The sequence below is a fragment of the Triticum urartu genome, chromosome 6, assembly GCF_003073215.2.
Source record: "Triticum urartu cultivar G1812 chromosome 6, Tu2.1, whole genome shotgun sequence".
In the NCBI taxonomy this organism is placed as follows: Eukaryota; Viridiplantae; Streptophyta; class Magnoliopsida; order Poales; family Poaceae; genus Triticum; species Triticum urartu.
The window spans coordinates 264,595,821-264,623,540 of NC_053027.1; the positions used below are offsets into that span (position 1 = coordinate 264,595,821).

General features: G+C 43.5%; 1 long non-coding RNA gene and 1 pseudogene across 3 annotated transcripts; both read left to right on the forward strand.

The window, feature by feature from the left end:
* Nucleotides 1–1,177: 1,177 nt before the first annotated feature.
* On the forward strand, nucleotides 1,178–6,702 carry LOC125516737 (annotated as a pseudogene).
* A 17,772-nt stretch (nucleotides 6,703–24,474) lies between these two features.
* On the forward strand, nucleotides 24,475–27,229 carry LOC125516704. Of its 3 annotated transcripts, none has more exons than XR_007287380.1 (4): nucleotides 24,475–24,728; nucleotides 25,485–25,615; nucleotides 26,082–26,227; nucleotides 26,830–27,229. It is a non-coding gene; the product is annotated as an uncharacterized LOC125516704 (long non-coding RNA). The 3 variants fall into 3 exon arrangements; XR_007287381.1 differs by having other exon boundaries at nucleotides 26,847–27,229; XR_007287379.1 differs by having other exon boundaries at nucleotides 26,850–27,229.
* The last annotated feature ends 491 nt before the right edge of the window (nucleotides 27,230–27,720 follow it).

The following is a 27,720-nucleotide window of genomic DNA, read 5'->3' on the forward strand; positions in this document are numbered from 1 at the left end:
TGCGTAGTTGAATTTTTGGTTGCATACATCCTAGAATTCATGCTGGTTTAGATTAGTTTGAGAGAAAATTTGTCTACTAGATCTAACCTTGTTTTTGTCCACCATATTTTCCGCCACAACTTTCGTTAAAAAAATCAAAGCAAGTTTGCATCGGATTGTTTATAGTTTTTCCTATCCTTGCGTGCAATCCAAAGTCGCATCTGTTTACAAAAAATCATTTGTTGTCCGCTGTTTTCTGCGCGTACACACACAGCGGTCTAATCTCGCGCAATCGCCCAGACATCAGCCAGCGGGCGTCTGTCCATCCACGCACTATACACACACACGCAGGTCATCAGACAACTCCTCTCTTGTGTCTGCCTCCACGTGCAATACACCATACATCCAGCGTACCAATATTTGTCACCTTGCGTCGTTGTTAGCTTTTGCATGCAGCTCAATTAGCACAAGTTACAACACTGGCATTTAATTTCTCTTAGCCTCATCTTGGTGTACGTAATTTCTGCTAGTAACCGGCTTGAAAAAAAAAAAGAAAAAAAAGTGAAGCAAAAAAAAAGAAAAGACAAAAAAGACAAAAAAAAGAAAAAAAAGGTTGCAACTTTCAGGCCGGCTAGCACTTTTGGTGCAATCTCTTTTGACGTTCAGAATTGTTCCTCTGCTATACACGTGATACTTGTTGGACATTTTCTTTTGTCGCTCTTGGTCGCCATACGCTACGTTTACACCTCACTTATATCTAGCTAATTAGAGTTGTCTCAAATATTTCATCAGTTCCCACTCACGTGACTCAGTATCTAGGCTTAGATTGCTTTCTCTCTTACTAGTCGACCGCCAGCACTAGTTAGGAGTTTGAGCAATTATTCAGCTTGCATTACTTTTTGCTTAATTGTGCCACATATTGTGAGTTGAGGAAACCTTCACCAAGCTCCACTTCCTATATCGTATCTTGTTCGGTCCCTTGGTAATCGCTATATCAATCTTTTGATCACTTTTGACATCGCCAACGGCCGACAACCACTGCAGCACGGTAAGAACTGGTAAGAGCTTGGTAATTGCTCGAGAGTTGAGAGACATTTTCCACCGCCTCACTATAGTTACTGTAGGAGCAATATACTTGTGATTTTGTTCTTGTTCCGTCCTAACCATGGCAGGTGACGAAGACAACATGAAAGCCACGATGGCACGCCTTGAGGAGGATGTGCATGCATACACCGAGCGGTTCACATCGTTCGAGGGCGCACTTGATAAGCGTCTCAAGTCGATCGAGGATAGCAATGAGACGTTCACCCAAACACTTGCATCTATTATGAAACGTCTTGATGCCCAGGATGCCCGTCTAGGTGCCGCCTCCACTTCCGCTCCGCATCTTCCAGCCACCAACACAGGTCTGCAACGAGCTCGTCGGGTCCTCCCAGGAGACCCGGGGCACCCTCTTTCATACACCGATGCCGTCGACCAGCCCCGTCCTCGCAATGCCAACTCGATAGCCGAGGACATCCAAGATGACAACTATGATGGTGATTCTGAGGATCCTGATGCAGTTAATGATAACAATGATCGTGATCATCGTCGACTACGCAATAATCAACAAGGTATGGGACGACACCAGCGTCCTCAGGTACGTGGCCATGACGATTCTTTGGGTAGAATTAAATTTGTCATGCCTCCTTTTGATGGGAAATATGATCCAGATGTTTATCTTGACTGGGAATTACTAGTTGATCAAAAATTTGCTTGCCATGATTTTCCTGATGATAAAAGAGTTAGGGCTGCAACTAGTGAGTTTAGTGATTTTGCTTCTGTTTGGTGGAGAGCACATTGTCGTAAACATCCTAATAATATTCCTGCCACTTGGGAAGCTTTGAAATTAGTAATGCGTCACCGTTTTGTTCCTGGATATTATGAACGTGACTTGCTAAATAAACTACAACGCTTGAACCAAGGATCTAACTTTGTGGAAGACTATTATCAAGAATTGCAAATGGGCATGTTACATTGTGGTTTAGTTGAGACTTAGGAAGCCGCTATGGCTAGGTTCTTGGGTGGATTGAATAGAGAAATTTATGACATACTTGCTTATAAAGATTATCATTCAATGACCCGTTTATTCCATCTTGCTATACATGCTGAACATGAAGTGCAGGGTCGTTCCAGACTGCGTCCTAATTTTTCTGCAGGTCGTACTTCCACATGGGCGTCGCGCACTCCTGCTGCCCCGTCCACTCGCACCTCTACAACAGCACCTGCAACCTCTCGACTGGGGCCTTCTTCATCAACTTCAGCATCACACACTTCGGCACCACTGAAAAGTACTACACAAATTCCCACAAAAAGTTCATCGTCATCGTCCGCTTCCTCCAAAAGAACAAAGGATATCCAATGCCACACTTGCAAGGGATTGGCCATGTCATGAAGGAGTGTCCTAATAAGCGTGTATTGATCATTCGTGAAGATGGCGAGTACGACTCTGCTAGTGATTTTGATGAAGACACATATGCCTTGCTTGCTACACATGAAGACGATGACACAAGACCGGAGCAAGAGGAAGAACATGTGATCGCTGACGACGCCGATAAGTACATGAGTCTTATATCACATCGTGTACTTAGTGCTCAGATTGTCAAAGCAAAGAAGGATCAACGTCACAACCTCTTCCACATCAAAGGAGTCGTCAAGGAGCGTTCCGTTCACATAATCATTGATGGAGGGAGTTGTAACAATTTAGCAAGCATTGACATGGTGGAGAAGCACTCCCTACCTTCGCGACAACATCCACAACCATACTACATTCAATGGTTTAATGATGGTGGAAAGGTAAAGGTAACACGCATGGTGAGAGTTCCTTTTTCTTTAGGTTCATACCATGACACTATTGATTGCGATATTGTGCCTATGCAAGCTTGTTCTATGTTACTAGGAAGGCCATGGCAATATGATAAACAATGTTTACATGATGGTAGAACTAATCAGTACACTCTCACACATAAAGGAAAGAAAATCATTCTACACCCTATGTCTCCTGAGAAAATTTTAAAAGATGATCTTGCTAGGGCTAGTAGAAACACAAATATTGAGCATACTCAATCTGAAAATCAGAAAGTTGTTGATGAGTTAGAACAATTTAATAAGCTGCACAAATCTGATCCTAGCACATCTAAAGAAATTAAATTGAAAGGTGTATCTTTCTTAGCTACACGTGCTGAAATTTTTGAGTTAGATGCTCATATTGATGAATGTTATGCTCTTATTTGCAAAGAAGTTTTGTTTTCATTTGAGGATATGCCTTCTTCTTTGCCTCCTGTTGTCGCTAACCTTTTGCAGGAGTATCATGATGTTTTTCCAAAGGAAGTACCACCGGGGCTGCCACCTATGAGAGGAATTGAACATCAAATTGACTTGATCCCTGGCGCCTCATTACCCAACCGTGCGCCGTACCGGACTAATCCAGAGGAGACTAAGGAGATTCAGCGACAAGTTCACGAACTACTTGAAAAAGGTTACATTCGTGAATCCCTTAGTCCATGTGCTGTACCAATTTTACTTGTTCCTAAAAAAGACGGTACTTCGCGTATGTGTGTTGATTGTAGAGCCATCAATAATATTACAATTCGATATCGTCATCCTATTCCTAGATTAGATGACATGCTTGATGAACTTAGTGGCTCCGTTGTGTTTTCTAAAGTGGACTTGCGTAGTGGCTACCATCAAATTCGTATGAAACTAGGTGATGAATGGAAAACTGCTTTCAAAACTAAATTTTGTTTATATGAGTGGTTAGTTATGCCTTTTGGATTGACTAATGCACCTAGTACTTTCATGAGACTAATGAATGAAGTTTTGCGAGCTTTTATTGGACGATTTGTGGTAGTATATTTCGATGATATTTTGATTTATAGCAAGTCACTAGAGGAACACTTAGACCATTTGCGTGCTGTTTTTTCTGCTCTGCGTGCTGCACGTTTATTTGGTAATATCGAGAAGTGCACTTTTTGCACGGATCGAGTCGCTTTTCTTGGCTATGTTGTGATAGCGCAGGGAATTGAAGTTGATAAAGCCAAGGTTGAAGCGATCCAGAGTTGGCCGACCCCTAACTCGGTCACACAGGTACGAAGTTTTCTCGGACTTGCTGGGTTCTACCGGTGGTTCGTGAAGGATTTTAGCACCATCGCAGCACCGCTCAATGAACTCACAAAGAAAAATGTGCCATTTGTTTGGAGCGACGCACAAGAGGAAGCCTTCACTATTCTTAAAGATAAGCTTACACACACCCCTTTGCTGCAATTACCTGATTTCAATAAGATGTTTGAATTAGAATGTGATGCTAGCGGCATTGGTTTAGGTGGTGTTCTATTGCAAGAAGGCAAACCAGTAGCATACTTTAGTGAAAAACTCAGTGGGCCTAGTCTGAATTATTCAACATATGATAAAGAACTTTATGCACTAGTTCGGACTTTGGAGACATGGCAACATTATTTATGGCCTAAGGAGTTTGTTATACATTCTGATCATGAATCACTCAAGCATATTAGAAGTCAAAGCAAACTGAACCGTAGACATGCAAAATGGGTTGAATTTATTGAATCTTTTCCTTATGTTATTAAGCACAAGAAAGGGAAGGAGAATGTTATTGCCGATGCATTGTCTAGACGCTATACCATGTTATCACAACTTGACTTCAAAATTTTTGGACTTGAAACTATAAAAGAGCAATACGCTAATGATGTCGATTTTACAGATATATTGCTCAATTGCAGAGAGGGTAGAACTTGGAACAAGTTCATCATTAATGACGGATTTGTTTTTCGCGCTAACAAGCTATGCATCCCGGATAGCTCTATTCGTCTTTTGTTGTTACAGGAGGCGCATGGAGGAGGACTTATGGGACATTTTGGCGTCAAGAAGACAGAAGACATCCTTGCTAGTCATTTCTTCTGGCCAAAAATGAGAAGGGATGTGGAGAGATATGTTTCACGCTGCACGACATGCCAAAAAGCTAAGTCATGATTGAACCCACATGGTTTATATATGCCTCTTCCTATTCCTAGCACTCCTTGGGAAGATATATCTATGGACTTTGTATTAGGACTGCCTAGAACACGACGGGGGAGAGATAGTATATTTGTTGTTGTTGATAGATTCTCTAAGATGGCACATTTTATACCTTGTCATAAAAGTGACGATGCTACTCACATTGCTGATTTGTTCTTTCGCGAAGTAGTTCGTTTACATGGTGTGCCAAATACAATTGTTTCTGATCGTGACACAAAATTCCTTAGCCACTTTTGGAGGGTGTTGTGGACAAAATTGGGGACTAAGCTTTTATTTAGTACTACATGTCATCCTCAAACTGATGGTCAAACTGAAGTGGTTAATCGTACATTGTCTACTATGCTTAGGGCTGTTTTGAAGAAGAACTTAAAAATGTGGGAAGAATGTCTACCACATGTAGAGTTTGCTTATAATCGTTCCGTTCATTCCACCACAAAATTATGCCCTTTTGAGATTGTTTATGGATTTATACCTCGTGCACCAATTGATTTATTACCTATTCCATCTTCGGAGAAGGTAAACCTTGATGCTAAAGAACGTGCTGAATTAGTATTAAAAATACATGAGATGACTAAGAAAAATATTGAACGCATGAATGCCAAATATAAACTTGCTGGTAGTCAGGGTAGGAAAAGTGTTGTTTTTGAACCAGGTGATTTAGTATGGTTGCATTTGCGAAAAGACCGTTTCCCTGATTTACGAAAGTCAAAATTAATGCCTCGTGCGGATGGACCTTTTAAAGTGCTTGAAAAAATTAACGAGAATGCATATAAGCTTGATTTACCTATAGAATTTCGGGTTAGTCCCACATTTAATGTTGCAGATTTAAAGCCTTATTTGGGTGATGACGACGAGGTACCGTCGAGGACGACTTCAATTCAAGAAGGGGGGGATGATGAGGACATCTCTTCTATTGTTACACCCGCCGCAACTCCTACATCAGTTATTCCACTTGGTCCTATTACTAGAGCGCGGGCGAGACAAATTAATGGCCAGGTACTATCGCTTCTTCGTACATATGATTTAACTAATAAGAATATAATATTACACTCATGTTTGGATTTGTTTGTACTTGAGAATAAAGGAAAGATTAAAGATGAAGACAATATGGGTTCAGATCAAATGGAGCAACGCTCTTGCATGCATGTCACATGTCCTATCCACCAAGCATGTCACGTACGCATGCATGAAGTGCACCAGGACAAGAGACTTGGATTAATGGCCCAACATTACCACGTGGGTGGGCCCTAGAGCTTTCGGCCAGGCCGCCAGGTGCTTGCCGCAAAGTCTACGAAGACCATCCACGTACGGCCTCGAGCAGTCCGATTTGTGGACAACAGATACCGCCTTCGACCGGAAGCAGCAGTTAATAAATAGCTATTATAGTTTAGGGTTTAGACTCGGGTTTTATTGTATTGTTTAGCCATCGCTACAATTTCGCATCTACGAGACGTGTAGGACTACCGCCTTGTCAGATCCACAGTGGAACCCCAACTTTTCATCTAGTTCGTGAGCTCAGTTTATTATCCACAATTTCAGTTGCAATTCACCTTTGTTCTTGCCGGTTCTTCGGTTGCTTGCAGGAACTTGAACCTTGTTGTTCAGGTTGATCGTGCCTACGGCAAGGTCAATAACCATCGGAGATTGGTTTAGCAATTGTCGAGGCGTATCGTCGGGTACGGTATAGCCGGATCGTCAAGGTCAAAAACCACCAAATCGATAATTATCCCCACTCTCATCGAAAGATCGGGCCGCCGTCACATCACAGAAGAAAGAGAACTACGAAAGATCCAAGTCTTCGAGCTCCATAGGCTTCATCTGGTGTCTTCTCTTGTCATAGTCTTCAATGTGAATATCTTCATATACCACCTTTGACTTCAATGTCTTCATACATTTTTAGGGGTCATCTCTGGTAGGAAACCGAATGAATGAGGGACTTCTACCTGTGTTATTCTGCAATTCTCAGAAACACATTAGTCCCTCAACTAGGTTTGTCGTCAATACTCCAAAACCAACTAGGGGTGGCACTAGATGCACTTACAATCTCCCCCTTTTTGGTGATTGATGACAAACTAGTTGAAGTTTTCAACGGGGAATATAATCTGTGAAATTGTAAGGGATAAGGAATTGTCTTCATAAGTTGCAAGGGCTCCCCCTGAAGATGTGCATATAAGTAATTTGCTTTTGGAATGCAAATGCACATGGCAGGTTGTACTTGTGGAGATCCACTTCAACTTATGATGACAATCCACTATGCATGTGAAAGTATATGAAGATAATGACATGCATAATGGAAAATGGATGTCTGCAGAATGATCTAAGTGCGGAATTTATCGTCGCACATGCGGAATTTATCATCGCAACACAAGGTGGCAGATAAGTAGCAGACGACCATCGAGTTTAAGTGTTACAACTCAAAGAACCAAATGTAGCAAAACGAGAGTTGTAAGCACGAAGCAAAATATAAAGCACCCGCCCATATGGACCCGCTTGAAGACTATCAACCTCATATGCTTCTCCCCCTTTTCTCAGTAAGGACCAAAAAGGTTTGAAGACATAGAGCATCTACTCGTTCCCATGAGGAGTAGGTGAAGCAGCAGGGTCGTTGGTGGTGTTTGGCGGTGCTGAAGAGCTTGGAGCAGAGTCGAAGCGTGCTGAAGGAGGTGGCGGTGAAGTAGCATCGTCTTCATCCTCGATCACTCTGGCATTGACAGTTGCAGCAGAGGAAGAGAACTCAGAGTCTTCAAAGGATGGAGTTCATCGCAGCACTGCCCTTCGAGGAGGTGTGGAGTCAAAGTTGAATCGCTCAGTGAAGCCATCCTCTTGAAGATCATCTTCAGAACACATCAGCGTTAGCCCTTTCCATGTGCGGCGAGAGGTTTCATGGGCAACAAAAGCATTCTTGGTGGCAAGATTGCGAATGCGATTAACATCCACCAAGAGGCTTTGCATCTGACGCTTCAGCCAGTCATGATGCCTATCCTGTTTCTGATGAAGAGCCACAAGAAGCTCTCGGTCGTTGAGAACACGAGTGCGCTTCTTGGGTCGTGGAGCAGTTGTACTGTCAGTGGCTTCAGTGAGAGCAGGATGCGGTGCACGTGTAGTGCTAGCCAAAGGATACACACGAGTGATTGCTTCAACTCCTTCAATGTTCTGAGAAAAACTTTGATGCTTTGCATTCTGAAGACTTAGAGGTTCCTTGGCAGGCTTAGGATAGATGGCTTCAATAGACATATCCACATCAGGCAAAAAAAATCCGATGATTGCGAGCAGATGGCTGATATGAGATAGAGGAGTGAAGTTTGATCAGCCGCATGACCCATGGGGCGTAGAACTTCAAGCCAAACAGATCAGAGCCTGATGCAGCAAGTTGGCGAATGATCAAATCCTGTGTATTGATGCATTTTCCATGAAGAATGTAGAAGACCAAAGTCTTCGTTGCACCTTCCAGCTTGGCATGGGGAGAATGTCCTTTGATTGGCCAGAGAGTTCGCCTTATGATGTGATAAATGGTTCTTGGCAGATACTCAAGGTCTTCAATGAAGAACTCTGTGGGATAAGCAGCATCTTGGGGCAATGGCTTCATCATACTGAGCATCTGACTCATATTAGGTTCAGTCTTCTGAAAGATGCTCTCAATAGCTTCACTATGAAGCTGACAGCCATGCTCGTAGAGATCGCCAGGAGTGGGCAAACCAGTGAGCTCAATGATGTCAAAGGCTTTGGCTTCGTGATGAACGTTTCCTGTCATCCACTCCAGGACCCAAGTCTTCGGATCTCTGCTATACCCGCGGATGTGAAGTGTGGCATAGAATTGGAGCAGCAACTCTTCATTCCAATGCTCTTGGTCAGTGACGAACAGCAGAAGTCCAACCTCTTTGAAGCAATCCAGAGCTTCTTCCAGACAGGGCAGACCAGCTATTGCTTCAATGTCAAGGCGCTTGTGTGGGAAGATGCGACCTTGGTTGTAAAGAACGCATGAGTAATAGCTTCGCTGCGGATAACTCCAGAACCGATCAGATGATATTCTTTCCCTGGAGTAGGGGTTCCTGGAGCTATTGAAGAATGTGTTGTCTGCTCTAAATCCATTGATATTGAAGGAGCCAGGTGCTGATGCAGGACCTGGGAACCTTGGCAATCTTGGGATTGGCTTCTGTACCTGAGGCATGTGCTCAACATGATAGTCGAACTGGGGACCGGCAGCAGACTCAGGAACAGAAGTGGCGGGATCAGTGGCTTCGCTGACTTCTTCTTCCGTTGGGGAGGGCTCCACATTAGCTTCAGCCATGATAGCGTCAGTGGCTTCATTGGTGATGGTGGTGGCAGCCTCAAGATTTTCAACCTCCACTTGACAAGCTGGAGGGTCGGTCACAATCACGTTCTCGTCGAGAACCGCTTCTTGGTGGGACAGGGGAGTAGCAGCTTGTGGGACTTCTTCTTCATCGGCTGATGCAGCCGGAATGTCTTCAGCAGTTTCAGCTTCAGACGCAGAGACTGGAGGCCTAGGTCCTTTGCGAAGCCTGCGCAACGCAGGCGACGCCTGTGTAGTTGGAGTTGGCTAGGCCTCAAAGTCTTCTTCCTCTTGTGGGCGATCAGCCCATGAAGCATCCTGAGCGATTGGCGTCAGAGGATGACCAATGCTGATGAGTTCGCTGTTCTCGAGCTGAGGAAGGACTGCACCATCTTCTACATGGTCATGTTGACCAATGTCTTCAGCAGCGATGGGATCAGCTGCTGGAAAGTATTCAGCTTCATAGCCTCTGTGAAAGCAGGCTCATGGATTGTCAGTTGGCGTTCAGCGTCAGGACGAACCATGGAAATGGGTTCAACTATCAAAGGCTCTATGGGAGCAGCCCGATCTTTCTTAGTCTTCCTCTTCTTCTTGGAGGGGGCAATAGGAGAGGCTTCAGGATGTTTCCTCTTCCTGGCTTCAGCCTCAGCAGTCCTCGTCTTCTTCAGTTCTGAAGCGGTTGACCTGGCCTTTGGCTTCGAGCCAGTCATGCTAGTTGGGAACACAATGGGATCTGCTTCCTACCTTGGTGCGTCAGGTTCAGCCGTAGCGGGCTTCTTCATCTTCTTTGCTGCCATCCTGGGGTCGATGCCAGGACGCCCAAGGGCCTTGCGCTTCTCAGCCTCATTGTAGGCTTGCACACATCTGTCAGCCAAGCTCTTCATGCGCTCACGAGAACCTTGAGCTTCTTGACGCTTCTTGAGAAAGGCTTCTTTAAGCTCGTGCAGCATGAGCTTGAAGTTCTTGACCTCTTGTACGCTGAGCTTGGCCATATGCTTCTTGAACTGAGCCTTTTCATAGTCAATCTTTTGCTTCAGTTCGACGATGAGCTGAGCGAGAGCTAGCTCTGAAGCAATGGCGCCATGGAAGGCGACACTGAGGCCAATGGGTAGCTGCAGATCTTCGAAGCTGATGTTTGGCGTGTCAAACCACTCATCAATGAAGTTGTGGATGATTGTCACATCAAAGAGAGGCAGATCATTGAAGATTTCTGCTTCTTCTTTGCTCTTGATGAGTTGCTCAAGAGCGTCATCTACAAGATCTTCATCACTTGACAGATCAATGGCATCATTGCACAGAATGGCAGCAGCTGTTAGCTCTTGGCCAGTGTGTGGCAGAGGCATCTTGACCTTCTGGGGCTTGGAGATGCGTGATAAATCTTCGGACTGCACACTGTCTTCAGGAGGTGCAGTTGCCAGTGGCTTCGCCCGTGAGATTTTTGGTGAAGGGGCAGGCTTTGAAACTTTAGGCTTCTTCAACTTCTTTGGCTTCGGCGCTGCAGGCGCTTCATCTGATTCAGCGTCAGCTGCAGGCTCATTCACTGCAGTCCGTTGAACTAAGATATGGGTGATGAGGCCTTCAAGGTTGTAGAAAGGACCGACGACATTGGGTTCTACATCTCGTGTGCCATCAGCCCTTGGAGCTGAGGCACCAGGGTTGAAGTCTAGTCCCAATGTCTTCTTGTTTTGCTTCACTGAGTTCTGGGCAAACTGGAAGTTGCGCTTGAACAGAATGTCGTCACGACACCATAGTAGTGACGATGGGTGTGCATCAACAGGCTGTGGCCCATGGACCATGCAGGGATAGAAGCCTTGGTCAATGGCTTCATCTCTGGACCTGGGTTGAAGATTCTTGTATAGGATGTCTCCCACAGTCTCTTGATGGCATTTTTCTCAGCATATTCCTGGGTTACAAATCGGTATTTGAACCATTGTTCTGCCCAATATCTTCGAATCCATTGGATTCGGGTCTTGCGCTGATTGTAATCCTCTTCAGGATCTGTCTTGTACAGTTCTGAGAGGTTATCTGGCAGATCTCTAGATGTTTCTCCATGACACTTTCTGCCACCCTTCCTTGCTGATTTCTCTGAAGCCATGAACTTTAAACTGAAAGGCTTCAACACGTTCAAAGGCTTCAAAGATTTTCGCTTGCTGGACAAACAGGAACTTGCTTCGGGAGAATTTATATGATGTTGTAAGAATTCTGCAAATGAATGCAGACTATGAGAACCAAGGGATTCTCCCACGGACATGTACCTGTGACAGCATTAAGGTGCGAGGGAAGGGGAAGAGGTCATATGCATTCTCAGAAGATTTTGAATATAAATCAGTTTAGAAGACATTGACCTCATCGTGCGAAGACATTCACTCATAGATAAGGAGTTGGTTCCAGATTTGTACGAATCCAGAGATCAGTACAAGTGAGGAATCTAACTACTTTGTGAAGCATAAGTGAATATACTAGGCATGTTATGAGATGCAGTATGAGAGAGATCTAACTTGTGTGAATAGAAACTGCTTGTGGTAGAAAGTGACAAAGCCATAGGATCAACGGTGCCGTAAAAAGGAAGTTTTATTTACCACACTAAGAACTGCTAGACGGAGTGGAAGATGAGGTCGAGCAGTTCGATCTTCCGTGCCCTAACTTGGCGACGGAGGACACCTACGGCAACGGCGGAGAGGACGATGTTCGCGGTCGACGTGAAGACGGCGTCGGAGAGGTTGCGGCAGCGAAGCGCTTCATCGCCGGCATCGTCGAGGGCTAGTGGTGGCGCTAGGGTTCGTGCAAGAGTGGAAGAAGAGATAATGACCGCCGTGAAGTGTGTATTTATAGGTACAGGGGCGGCACTGCGTTATTACACAGGTGCCCCTGGCGATTCGCATCTGAGGAACACGTGGCCATCGTGCAGAATTTTGGGGGTTTGTTCCACGTCCCACGCACGCCTGGATTGTCGGGTGGTCGTTCCTACTTCTCCGGGTGTCATGTGGAGGAATGAGCATTGAAAGTGGACTTAAGGTTTGTCTTTGTATCTTCTGCTGACAAGGACGCAGAGAAGACATTCAACAGTTTCAATAAAATGCATATGATTTGGAGAGATAGAGTTTGAGATAGATAGCATAGAGAGGTTAGGGTCCGATCACATTCACTTAGTTCAAAAGATTCAACAAGAAGACATAGCTATAAGTGAATGTTGTAGAGGACAGAACACTAGTATATATATATATAATCAACATAGTGAAGATAATTATGAAGACATGTTGAGATTGAAGCCAAACCAAATGTGAAGACATAGCAAGGTAACGCCATGAGTGAAACAGTTCAAAATAGAACATTTGGTGGTGGCGTTACCCACCGTATAGGGAGTATTAGACCCAGACACGGCGCACAATTATCGTGGCGCTCCGAAGTCAAATTCCACATTAATGTATTCACACTTAGAATGTATGTCTTCATTTATTGAAGATATACTTTACTTCGTGTGTTGCACATCTAAGTCATCAATATGCATAAGGGTTAGGATGTGTGCCTGATCACATGACATTTGAGGATTTCAGGATATTTAGCTCACACCGTAACTTGCAAAATCTCTTCTCATCCAAGGGCTTGGTGAAGATATCTGCCAATTGCTCTTCAGTGTTGACGTGTATGATATCAATATCTTCCTTCACAACATGATCTCTGAGAAAGTGATGACGAATTTCAATGTGCTTTGTCTTCGAGTGCTAAACTGGGTTGTTGGCAATCTTGACGGCACTTTTGTTGTGGCAGTAGAGTGGCACTTGCTTCAGATGAATGCCATAGTCTTTGAGCGTTTGCTTCATCCACAGAAGCTGAGCGCAGCAAGATCCAGCAGCAATGTATTCATATTCAGCAGTGGAGAGAGATACACAGTTCTGCTTCTTTGAAGACCAACATACAAGTGATCATCCCAGAAAGTGACATGTGCCTGATGTAGACTTGCGATCAACTTTGTCACCAGCATAATCAGCATCCGAGAATCCAACCAGATCAAACTCTGAGCCCTTTGGATACCATAATCTAGAGTTGGGGTGTGAGCCAAATATCGAAGAATTCGCTTCACAGCTAAGTGATGCGACTCCTTTGGTGCCGCTTGAAATCGAGCACGCATGCAAACACTAAGCATAATATCTGGCTTAGATGCGCATAGATAAAGTAAAGAACCAATCATGGAGCGGTATACCTTTTGATCGAACTCTTTACCATTGTCGTCAGGACCCAGATGATGCTTGGCTGGCATTGGCGTCGTGAAGCCTTTGCAGTCTTGCATACCAAACTTCTTCAGGCAATCTTTGAGATACTTCTCTTGAGATATGAAGATGCTGTTGCGTTGCTGTCGTATTTGAAGACCGAGAAAGAACTTCAGCTCTCCCATCATAGACATTTGATATTGCTCTTTCATCATATATCCAAACTCTTCACTGTACTTCTGATTGGTGCAGCCGAAGATAATGTCATCCACATATATTTGGCACACAAACAGTTCACCATCATATGTCTTCGTGAAGAGAGTGGGGTCGAGAGAACTAGGTATGAAGCCTTTGCTCTTCAGGAAGTATTTGAGTGTGTCATACCAGGCCCGAGGGGCTTGTTTGAGGCCATACAGTGCCTTCTTGAGCTTGTATACCATGTCAGGATGTTTTGGATCTTCAAAGCCAGGAGGTTGTGCAACATACACTTCTTCTTCAATCTTTCCATTAAGGAAGGCGCTCTTCACATCCATTTGATAAAGAAGTATATTGTGATGATTTGCATAGGCCAGCAGTATGTGTATGGCTTCAAGTCTAGCCACAGGAGCAAATGTTTCATCGAAGTCAATGCCTTCCACTTGAGTATATCCTTGAGCAACGAGACGAGCTTTATTTCTGACAACTTGACCATGCTCATCTTGCTTGTTGCGGTATATCCATTTGGTGCCTATTATGTTGTTCTTCCGAGGATCGGGACGCTTGACCAGTTCCCATACATTATTCAGCTCAAACTGTTGAAGCTCGTCTTGCATAGCTTGAATCCATTCAGGTTCCATGAAGGCTTCTTCAACTTTCTTGGGTTCAGTTATTGAGACGAATGCGAAGTGTCCACAGAAATTTGCTAGCTGAGTTTCCCTTGAACGAGTGAGTGGACCGGGTGCATTGATGCTATCAATTATTCTTTCAATCTGCACTTCATTGGCAACGCGAGGATGTATAGGGCGAAGATTTTGCTCTTGCTGATCATTGTCGTTGTTAGAAGGAATGTCTTCAGGCTGAGCATTGTCTTCATGTTGATCAGGTGCTGAGATGATAAGTTCTTCTTCAGGATGAGCTTCAGAAGGTATAGTTTCTCCAGTTCCCATTAGCTTGATTGATTCACTGGATGGAACTTCATCTAGCACATTTGGCAGTTGCTCTCTTTGTGAACCGTTGGTCTCATCGAACCACACATCCACTGTTTCAACCACTTTGTAATGAAAGAGATTGAAGACTGTAGGAGTGCGAATCCTTTCCATATCCAAGCATAAAACCCTCATGTGCTTTTGGTGCAAACTTTGAGGTGTGATGTGGGTCCTTGATCCAGCACCTGGCGCCAAATACTCTGAAGTAGCTGACATTTGGCTTCTTGCCAGTAAGGAGCTCATAAGATGTCTTGTTCAGAAGCTTGTGAAGATAAACACGATTGATTGTATGGCATGCAGTATCAATGGCTTCAGGCCAGAATTTTCTTGGAGTCTTGTATTCATCTAGCATCGTTCTGGCCATCTCAATGAGTGTTCTGTTCTTGCGTTCGACGACCCCATTCTGCTGTGGTGTGTATGGGGCTGAGAATTCATGTGTGATGCCCAAGGTATCAAGATATGTATCAAGGCCAGTGTTCTTGAATTCAGTGCCATTGTCACTTCTGATATGCTTTATCTTGGTGCCATAGTTGTTCATTGCTCGATTGGCGAAGCGTCTGAAGACATCCTGCACTTCAGTCTTGTAAAGGATTATGTGCACCCAAGTATATCTAGAGTAATCATCAACAATGACAAAGCCATAGAGACAAGCAGTAGTAGTAAGAGTTGAGTAATGAGTGGGACCAAAAAGATCCATGTGAAGCAGTTCGAAGGGTCGAGTAGTGGTCATGATTGTCTTCGAGGGATGTTTGGCCCTCGTCATCTTTCCTGCCTCACAGGCACCGCATAAGTGATCTTTCTTGAACTTGACGCCCTCGATGCCTATGACATGCTTCTTCTTTGCCAGGGTGTGGAGGTTCCTCATGCCAGCATGCCCAAGCCTCCGATGCCAGAGCCAGCATTCTGAAGCTTTTTCTAGAAGACATACGGTAAGCTGTGGTCCTGCTGAGAAATCTACCGTACAAATCATCTTTTCGATACCCTTCAAATACTAGAGACTTGTCAGATTCCATTAGAACAAGGCAACGATATTTTCCAAATATTACGATCATGTTTAAATCGCAAAGCATTGAGACAGACATTAAGTTGAAGCCAATGGATTCAACAAGCATGACTTTATCCATGTGTTGATCCCTTGAGATTGCAACTCTACCTAGACCCAATACCTTACTTTTACCAGTGTCAGCAAATGTGATGTGGCTCTTGTCGGATGGACGTAAGGTTGAGTCCATAAGAAGGCTTCTTTTGCCAGTCATGTGATTTGTACACCCACTATCAATAATCCATTCTGAAGACGCTGGTGTCGTACCCTACAGTGCAGTTAGGGGGATAGGCTTCATGAAGAGCATTGTGAAGCAAAAACATTTGACGAACCAGTGGGTTATGAAAGCTTAGATCCAGATTAGGACTAATAGGGAGAGTAGCAAGCGATTTAGGAATGAAGTACATAGTAAGACCATTTGGGCATTTGATCTTGCGCCCTACAAGATGTTTAAGGTCCCCAGCAATAGCGTCAGACGATTTTGGTTTTCTGCTGGAGACCTTTCCCTGCAAAAGAGAGTTAAGCTTTCTTAGCCACCCACATCTTCAAGGGTGGCTTAGAAGCAATAAGTCTAAGTGCAGCATCTGAGAACTTTGGCTTTGGAGCCCTAGCAAACAGTCTTGCAGGCGGACAATAGTACTCATAAGAATAAGCAGAATAGTTCTTGGTCTTATGAACATGGCGGTTTGATGAACCGCTCTCATATTCATATGCCTGAGTATGGTTTCCCTGCAAAACATTTGCGTTAGTGCGACTCGGGTGAGTCCTCTGTCTGTATGGAGCCTTTGGACCGTATGAAGCCTTTGGCCTGAGGTTTGTCTTCTTCACGTGTGGTGTCATGATGACATTCACAGGAAGATTCTCCAGACACCTTTTCGGAACCTAGATCTTCTTCATAGGCGGTCCATTCCTGCAGTTAGTACCAATGTACCTGGCAAACACTTCACCATTCTGATTCTTAAACAGTTTATAGTTTGCATCAAGGGATTCATCAATGATAATGGGGTTAGCACAAGTGAAGCCAGATAGATTGGATGGATCTGCTGAAGGTTCCTTTGCAGCAACCCACATGGTTTTGGGGTACTGCTCAGGTTTCCAGTAAGAGCCATCAGTATTCATTTTCCTTACGAACCCAACACCCTCTTTCCTCGGGTTTCGGTTCAGAATGTGCTTTTTGAGGACATCACATAGTGTCTGATGCCCTTTAAGACTTTTGTACATCCTTGTTTCAAGCAATGTCTTCAACCTAGCATTCTCATCAGCAATAGTAGTGGTATCCTTAGCAGAGGGGTTAGTTACCACGTCAACAGTTGAAGATATTGCAATAGCAGTAGCAGTAGAACATTCAGCAACAGAAGTAGCATTATCACGCTCAATGCATTTAAGACATGGTGGTTCAAATCCTTCCTGAGCGGAACTGATCTGTTTGGCGCGAAGTGACTCATTTTCCTTTTGAAGATCTTCATGAGCCGCTCTCAATTTCTCAAGATCTTGCTTCCTTTGAAGATAATCATAGGAAAGCTTTTCATGAGTTGTTGAGAGAGTTTCATGAAGACTTTCAAGTTCCTGATACTTAACATGAAGATTTTTTATGTCTTCAATTAAGGATTCAGATCGAGTCATTTCAGCACCTAACAGATCATCGCTTCTGTCTAACAGTTTTTGAATATGTTCCATAGCTTTCTGTTGTTCAGTTGCAATTTTAGCAAGTGTTTTGTAGCTGGGTTTTGAACCACAATCAGAGTCATCGTCACTAGATGTTTGATAGTGAGTAGTGCGTGTGTTTACCTTGGCACCGCGTGCCATGAAGCAGTAGGTAGAAGTGGAGTAGTCCTTGTCATTTGCATCGGTGTCGGTGATGAAGTCATTGTCTTTAGTGTTGAAGATGGACTTGGCAACGTATGCTGTAGCCAGACTTGCGACGCCTGAATCGGACTCCTCCTCAGACTCCACCTCCACCTCCTCAGAAGCAGACTCCTCCTCTGAATCCATTTCCTTGCCAACAAACGCACGTGCCTTGCCAGATGAGCTCTTCTTGTGTGATGAAGACTTTGAGGAAGACTTGGAAGAAGACTTTGAGTATTTCTTCTTCTTCTTGTCGTCAGAGTCATATTCCTTGCTCTTCTTCTTCTTTTTGTTCTCATTGTCCCACTGTGGACACTCAGAGATGAAGTGGCCAGGTTTCTTGCACTTGTGACATGTTTTCTTCTTGTAGTCGTGAGCAGAAGCTTCATCATTCCTTGAGCTTGATCGGGAAGACTCTCTGAAACCTTTATTCTTGGTGAATTTTTGGAAATTCTTCACAAGCATAGCAAGTTCCCTTCCAATGTCTTCAGGATCATCCGAACTGCTGTCAGATTCTTCTTCAGATGAGGAGACAGCTTTTGCCTTCAAGGCACGAGTTCGCCCATAGTTTGGACCGTAGATATCTCTTTTCTCAGAAAGCTGAAACTCATGTGTGTTGAGCCGAACAAGTATGTCAGACGGATTGAGTGTCTTGAAATCAGGACGTTCTTGAATCATCAGGGCTAGGGTGTCAAACGAACTATCAAGTGATCTCTGTAGTATCTTGACGACTTCATGTTTGGTGATCTCAGAGCGCCGAGGGCTTGAAGCTCATTTGTGATGTCAGTGAGTCGGTCAAATGTGAGCTGGACATTCTCATTGTCATTTCGCTTGAAGCGGTTGAAGAGGTTTCAAAGGACATTGATTCTCTGATCTCTCTGGGTTGAGACGCCTTCATTGACCTTGGAGAGCCAGTCCCAGACCAGCTTAGATGTTTCCAAAGCACTCACACGGCCATACTGTCCTTTGGTCAGATGACCACATATGATATTCTTGGCAGTAGAGTCCAGTTGAACGAACTTCTTGACATCAGCAGCAGTGACACCTTATCCAGCCTTGGGAACGCCGTTCTTGACGACATACCATAGGTCGACGTCAATGGCTTAAAGATGCATGCGCATCTTATTCTTCCAGTAGGCATATTGAGTTCCATCGAAGATGGGGCACGCAGCGGAGACTTTAATTATCCCTGCAGTCGACATAGCTAAAACTCCAGGTGGTTAAACCGAATCACACAGAACAAGGGAGCACCTTGCTCTGATACCAATTGAAAGTGCGTTATATCGACTAGAGGGGGGGTGAATAGGCAATTTTTATGGAAGTCTTCAAAACGTGGAAGTTATGAAGACAAATGATAGAAATAAACCTATTACCCTGCAGCGGAAGGTAGACTACACTAGGCAAGCCATAGTCAAGTATTCAATAGAGTGAAAGCACAATGACTAATAGCAGCAATGTAGTAAGGATCAGGTAGGAAGATATTGTGAAGCCACACAGAACACGCAGTCACTTAGTGAAGAGAAAAGATAGTGCGAACATACAATGACTTCACAAGGAGTAACAGTAAGTAAAGGGAAGGGAAGATGAAACCAGTGACTCGCTGAAGACAATGATTTGTTGGACCAGTTTCCAGTTGCTGTGACAACTGTACGTCTGGTTAGGGCGGCTAGGTATTTAAACCTTAGGACACACAGTCCCGGACACCCAGTCCTGAACACGCAGCTCAGGACACCCAGTCCTCACCATATTCCCCTTGAGCTAAGGTCACACAGACCTCGCCCAATCACTCTGGTAAGTCTTCAAGGTAGACTCCCAAACCTTCACAGACTTCATTCACCGGCAATCCACAATGTCTCTTGGATGCTCAGAACGCGACGCCTAACCGGCTGGAGGATGCATAGTCCTCAAGTGTAATAAGTCTTCAGATCACACAGACAAGAAGACTTAAGTGATGCCTAATTCTCTTTGGCTCTGGGTGGTTAGGGCTTTATCCTCGCAAGGAATTCTCTCTCAAAGGCTTCGAGGTGGGTTGCTCTCAAACGACAAAAGCCGTACTCTGAATCTGAGCAGCCAACCGTTTATGGTTGTAGGGGGTGGGCTATTTATAGCCACTTGGCAACCCGACCTGATTTGTCCGAAATGACCCTGGGTCACTAAGGAACTGACACGTGTTCCAACGGTCAGATTTCAAACTCACACGACAACTTTACTTGGGCTTCGAGCAAAGCTGACTTGCCCGACTCTGGACAAGATTCACTCTCAAAGTCTTCACTCGAAGACATAGGTTTTGTTTAAGCATCACTTCAGTCATTCTGACTGGTTCTCTTGGACCCCACTTAACAGTACGGTGGTTCCTATGACTCAACACAGAAGAAAGAGACCTACGAAAGATCTAAGTCTTCGAGCTCCATAGGCTTCATGTGGTGTCATCTCTTGTCATAGTCTTCAATGTGAATATCTTCATATACCACCTTTGACTTCAATGTCTTCATACATTTTTAGGGGTCATCTCTGGTAGGAAAACCGAATCAATGAGGGACTTCTACCTGTGTTATCCTGCAATTCTCACAAACACATTAGTCCCTCAACTAGGTTTGTCGTCAATACTCCAAAACCAACTAGGGGTGGCACTAGATGCACTTACAGTATATGTGAATCATGCAATGCCATCTTGTTTATCAAGGCATCATATATGTTAATTTTGCAATGCCACCCTGGTTAGCCAGTCATCTTATATGTGAATTATATCATGCCATCATTTTTTTATTACGTGTTAAATTTGTCAACAATTTTAGTACATTCAATTACTCTTCCTGTGCATCAGCCATTCGGCACGGTCATGGAAAAATCTGAAGTGGAAACAAGGTCTTCAGAGCAGACAATGCTATCTGACGAAGAGCATGTCTTGCTGGTTACAGATAGCTCGTCAGAGGAGGATTCAGAGACAGATGACCAGTCCTATCCCCCCCCCCCCGAGGTGCATGCTCTAAGTTGGCAGGGTTATGTTGCTCATATCATGCGTATGGTATCTTGCATTGCTATGTCATTCGCTTAGTTTAGACATGCTTTGTGTGAATGCCACCTGTTTAGTGTCTAATTACCATATATGTGAATTATGCGATGCCATCTTGTTGCAAGACATTATATATGTGAATTATGCAATGCTATCTTGTTGCAAGGCATTATATATGTGAATTATGCAATGCCATGCTGTTTAGCCAAGCGCCATATATGTGAATTATAGCATGTCGTCCTTTCTTTGCATTTCTTGTTGCATTTGTCGACAATGTTTGTATATTCAACTGCTCTTCCAGTGCATCAGCCATTTGAATTGGTAATGGAGAAATCTGGAGTGAAAACAAGGTCTTCGGAGTAGACAATGCTACCTGCTGAAGCAGAAATCTTGCTGGTTACAGATAGCTCTTCAGAGGAGGATTCAGAGGTAGATGCTCAAACTTGGTAGGGTTATATTACTCATATCATGCATATGTTGTATTGCAATGCTTAGTTTTTACATCATATGCACAATATTGAATGCCATCTCCTTAGTGGACACATCATATATGTGATTGCCCTCTGCTCACTTGCTTAGTATATAATTCATATACTTGAATTATATCATGCCAAGATGTTTACATAGACAGCATGTATCTGAATTATGGCATGCCAATCCATTTTTTAAAGACATAATATAGTTATATCATCTCATCCTGTTTACATAATCATCATATTTTAAATTATGTCATTCTATCCTGTTTAGTTAGCCATCATACATTTGAAATTGTGTCATGCTATCCTGTTTAATTAGCGATCATATATGTGAAATTATGTCCTGCTATTCTGTTTGGTTAGACAACATAAATGTGAATTATTTCATGCCCTGTTTTCTTCCCTACTATCCATTGCACCTGTCTATCTTACAATGTCTGTACATTCAATTACTTTTCTTATTTATCAGCCATTTCAACTGGAGGGGTGATGGCAGTATCTGTGCGAGTAAAAACACGGTCTTCAGAAAAGATTGTGCTACCTGTCGATGCAGATAGAACCACGGTTGTACTTGCCCAAGAACCAGACCCACCACACATAACTCAGACTCATGCAGATTGTACCCCTACCCAGTTGGACAGAGAACCAGCTACACCCCTTCTAACCCCAACCCCAGCAGATAGTAACCTAGTTCCAGTTGACACAGCACCGTCTCCACCACAGAGCACCCAAACACAAGCAGTTAGTAAGGTAACTGCAGTGCCCAAAGCACGAGGACCACCACTCCGAACCCCAAGTCAACGCTTAAAGCAGAAGAAGAATTGTTCTCAGGTCAGGTTCCGTAGCTATGGTTCATACTACTTTGCTCTTGCATCACTGTATTTACTCATACCAACCAATTTCAAATTGAAGGATGCAATTGAAACTCCAATGGTGCAACAGGTATGTTTTAAAATTGTTTCTTTAACGTGTTTGCTCTTGTAACTTGCTCTATGTTGATTTCAGTTTCAGTTGAATAAACAGTTATGTTCTCATGCCATGCACATTACTAGTGTTGTTATTGCTGTTTAGTTTCGCACACTTATATTTTTTCTATGCTGCTTTTTCTTAAATAGATATGATTCAATTTGTATCTATCTTGATTTGGCAACATAAACTAGAATGATATAGACCATACAGTGACCATACTACATAGATATATGTTTCTTTCATGTTGTTATCATGTCCACCTTACTACTGAACTGGTTTACCAAAATGAGTTTCCTATGCTACATTGTAAACCTGTGATATGTTTGTTTGTTTCTCTTTTAGAACGCAAATAAAATATTGGAGAAGAGTACCCCGTTATGCAATGGTAAAGGCAGTAATGCAGATAAGGTTCAAGATAGTTAGACATCCCTGTTGGTCTCCAAGAAAGCTGATAAAAACTATATTGAAGACACTAAGAAAACCCCAAAGTCCTATCTTGATGTAGTGTTCGAGGTACTGGCTACTACTGCTGGCACCAGCTCTTTGAACTCACTGCCTGAATCAGTTCGGCTTTTTGAGTCTCAACTTCAAGTTGAAAGACATCGATCAGATGTTATGCGACAGGAAGCCAAAGGACTGAGGAAGTCCCAGCAAAATTCAGATGCATACTTTCTAGTGCAACAGCAATTGCTGGAGGATTTAAGAGCCAAACAAGAGAAAGTTAATAAGCTTGCTAAGCACCTTGCCAGCATTATGGATACCCAGGATATTGTTTCTTGAGCTCTTCTGATGTGGTTTCAGTTCTGGACTTGTTTTGCTGCAGCGTTTATTTGCACTGGTCACCAACTTTGACAACCAGTGTATATGATATGTTGTTTTGTTCCCTATATTTGCACTGGTGGTGAACTTTGATGCCAAGTGGATGTAATATGTGCAATAGTCGTGATAGCCTAGTGTGAGGTGCTTGCTTATTTATTTCCTTGTTGTCTTGTTTATTTGTTTGCATGTAGTCAGTGCAGTTCTTTTTCCGCGGTTTGCTAGTGGCCGCAATAACCTATTTTTTAAAACTAGGCCATAAAAACCATGGGCTACATATTTACTGTAGTTACCATGGGCCTCCTGCGGTCCATAGAAACCGAGCGTTCTTAGGGCCATGGAAAGAATGGGCCTTCTACAGGCCGTAGCATCAATGGGCCTTCTACGTGTCGTATGATCGATAGGCCAAACATGGGCCAATAACAGACCACATTATGGGTCGTAAATGGGCTAGATTTGGAATCGTTTGTTCATGGGCCGACAATAATAGGCCTTCGTTAATCGGCCTTATTTTATAACATTAGGAAAAAGGACCAATGGAGTAACGGGCCGCAAATGGGCCGGTTGTAACCGCGGGCTGAATTTCGCCCACAAGAAGAAAAGGCCAATGATAGGCCGTAAGTAACCGAATGTTGGAAATGAGCCCAAGAATAAATGGGCCCTGAAAAGGCCGAAAGATAACACGGATTGGAAATGTCCCAATGGAATAATGGGCCGTTAATGGGTATAACGGGGTACACTGTTCATTGCGGGCCATTAATGGGCCAAGAGTTACAAATGGCCTCGTATGCGCCGAAAGACATCATGGGCCATACATGGGACGGAAGTTACAATGGGCTGGAATCATATTGGAAGGCCCAGATGAAGCTACTAGGCTTAATTCGAATAGGACGTAACAGACCATGAGGTAGCAGGCCGTAAATGGGCTATATACAAACATGCCGTTAACATGCTTTCCATGGGCCGGCCCGTTACCTTTTGACCAAGTCAAAAGGGCCGGCCTTTTCACCGGAATGGGCCTCTGTTGGGCCATGCCACATGTCGACATATCATAGGCGCCTCCTGTCCAATGAATGAATGACATCTGTCCCAACGGTGAGCCAACACGTGTTTCCTCCGGCCGATGAGAATTTTACACGTGGAAAATCCTCATTGGTCTGGGCTGTTAGCAGGTTATCGGATCCAAAACCGGACCCGATAGATTAACGACGTTCCGTTACGGTGGATGCCACGTGTCGGTCACCCTTGACGAAAGCACTTCCTTGACGCATGATTTATCGTCATGGAAGTGGACACTTCACTACTAGGAAAATGCTTATACATAGAAGTTTATCAGTAGCGTTTGTTTGGGCCCCCACGCTACTGGTAATTACCAGTAGCGCTAGGTAGAAAGCACGCTGCTGGCATGGCTTATCAGTAGCGTTGGTTTCTTTTGAGCACGCTATTAGTAAATATCCTCGATCGTGCCCCACAGACAAGTGATAGTAGTAGCGAGGGTTTGCTGGGCCGCGCTAGCACTAGAGACATAGTCGTAGCGCGAGTCACGTAATGCGCTACAACTAGCCCAGCCCATCGAGACAACCAACCCAGCCCAGCGAATAGCCTACATCGTTCCCTTATTTTCTCCTCTGCCTCCCGCGAACCCTCGCCGCCTCCACCAACTCCGGGCGATTCCGGCTACTTCCGGCGGACCTCGCCGGAGCGCGGTACACCCACGAGCTCTCCTCGCGACGGTTCTTCCTTCCCTCTGGCAAAATCCGCTCCTCGCGGCAGCAAGCGCTCGCACACGACCCCTCCCTGCGGCTAGGGTTTCGGCTGCGTCCAACTCCGGTGCGGTGAGATCTCCTCTTCCCTCGATTCATGCCCTCTCCTCTCCCCTTCTTCCTTCTCTCCCCGCGCTTTTTTTTCCTTCTGTTCCACTACTTTCCTTCCTCTGTGCAATACTGCTCGCAACCTGTTTGTGTTTATGCCTAGCAGCCTTTTTTCCTTCTGTTCCACTAAGTTCCTTCCTCCGTGCACAACCTGTTTGTGCTTATGCTCGGCGGCCTAAATCTTTCTCGTAGGTGGTATGCAAAGGTGAAAGATTGAATGGTTATGAAGTTGTGATAAAATGATTTAAATACCAAGAGTTTTAAAATAGAGGAAAGGCAGAAAGGGCCTGGTATGCTTTGTCAGAACAGAAATATACAATTAGACTTGTTGAGCACTATTACTCCAATCAATTAGACATGGCTGTCTATCTATATCAGCTTCTGTCTTCATTATAGAGTTCAGCTCATTAGAAAATAATAACATTTAGTTGGATGCAGCTCATGCAAGGACACTATATTTAGTTGAAGTTCCTTGATGTGCGAGATGCAAAGATTTTAGAACAGTTCAAAAGAATTACTGCTATAAAAAAATCAGGCAACTCTATTTGTCTTCGTTGGGAGGAGTAATTTCACTGCATTCACATACTAGAGAGTAAAATAATGAAAAGCTCCCTTGAGTGATGACTGATGAAAAGATTTTAGTACATAAAAAAATGACAAAACTAGCTTCAGGACGAACAACAGGTTTGCTAACCATTTGATCTCTTTTGTGCATTGCAGGTTTGCTACATAATTCTCAAAAAAATCATGTGTTTGCATCACCATCCAACGGGACCACGAAGCCGGATCCAATGATTTTAGAGAACATTTACTATGTTTATGGATCACTACATGTGATCTGCTAGAACAAGGTGAGATCCTTTTTCCGTAACCATTTCATTTGAAGACACATCATGCTTTTCCGAATATAACTGAACATCTAAAGCAGTCGACTCTAGGGTCTGCTAAGGTTCTATTTTAATCATACGATGAGCAAGGGGTGCGCAACATAGTCACATAATTACAAATCTGAAGCATCGTTTAGTTTGTTGGCTAGCAGATGAATCGGAACTGGGTACTTTTATCTGTTGCGAATAATTTAAATATATTTTTAGTGATCTTGTGTGCATTTATAAAAAATCTTAAGGTGGTCATGATTAGGCTGACCAGTAGGCTTTTCTTTTGTGTGAACAAAAGAAGGAAGATGGTACCTATTGAACCAAAGTAATCAATTCTTTATGTACATTTATAGAAATAAAACAGAATAGATATAAGACGTTTTTGCACTTGTCAAATCTATATGCATTCTTATATGACTATTCTCTACACTTTTCATAGCTACCGAAGCACCAGAACTGCTCTCTTTGATGGCATTGAAGAAGGTGGAATACGAGCACCAGCTTATTCTTCACATGAGATAGATGAACATGAGAATGAGCGAGCTATGGATCGATTGTAGAGATCGAGTCAGCATTCTCAAGAGGGTTAGTGCCACATAATGATTGAATATCCGAATGCTCCATCTTTGTTTTATGTAAAGAGTTGGTGTTTTCACATATTGATTGTGCTTGTTTATATTCTAAAAAAATGATTGTGCATGTTTATCTTTTAACTGTATCGCTTAGCTAAGATGATAAGAAGATATTTGTAGTTGTACGCTTTCTAAAAATGATATCTTTTCCTCGCAAAACGAAGAGATGATCAACTTTAGGAATTGCAACTTTATCCATGGTAACCATGTTCATTCCTGGACCATTTACATTGAATAGCCAGTGAGGAATTAAGCATATATTTTTGGCATGAGCCCCTTTAAATTGCTAGATGAGAAGGAATCTTAACTTAATGAGCGTGAATTGTAATAAATTATTTGGTTGAACTGATGCAATTTGCTGATGCCTTCTTGCTTGCTTGCTTGCAAATGACCTAGGAATTATTTCTACTTGGTGCACAGCCTTTGCTTGTTGCAATTTGCCTCAAAAGCTTGTATTCAGAATCAATAACAAGATTTCGTACTGCCTTGGAATTCCTTATCTCCTTTTACTTGTGGTCATGCCTAGCACTATCTTGGTTGATTGTTTAATTCTAGGATTTGTGAGTTCCTAGTAGGGAACACATGGACACGAAGCTGCGGCGGCGACGACGATGATATCAACATGGGGCTACGACGGCGACGATGACGACGACGAGATCGACATCGTCATGGGGCTGCGGCGGTGACGACGACGACGGCATCCTTACGATGCTGCGGCAGCGGCGATGATGACGACATCTACACCATCAAACATGGTCTTGTGGAGGCGCCAGCGACGATGACCTATAGGTGTGGTGTATATTGTATATATATATAAATATGTATGTATTAATTATCTATAATAGATGTGTATGATTGACTATATGCATAAAATGTGCGTATTATACAATGCATGTATGTGAGTACTATGAAATGTATTCTACACTGAATAGGTAGATTTTTATATTTTTTTAAATCTTAATTAGTTACTAGTAGCGTGGGTGTATCATAGAAGCGCTACTACTATCATCCTTTACCAGTAGCGGTTGTTTCAAAACAAGCGCTACTGCTATCATCATTTAGCAGTAGCGTGGGGTAAAAAACGTGCTACTGCTAAAAAATAGCTGTAGCGACGTAGCAGTAGCGCGGGTACCCGCACTACTGGTATGCAAAAAACCCACGCTACTGGTAGTGTTTTTCCTAGTAGTGCTTCCATGATGATAATTTTGGTAATGCCATGGAACATTTCTACGACAGCATAGGTATGACTATCTTGATTCTGTCATAAATTTTTCATGGATGTACATGCATGACAGAAAACGTGACCTACTGTGACAAACACGTATCATCATGGAAGTGTCTTTTTTTGTAGTGATCGCATTATTTCATGTCAAGACCATTTGTTGCTAAGCATGATTTCATTTCGGAGATGTTGAGAAAACCCATGGGAGTTGTTTCTCCAGGCTT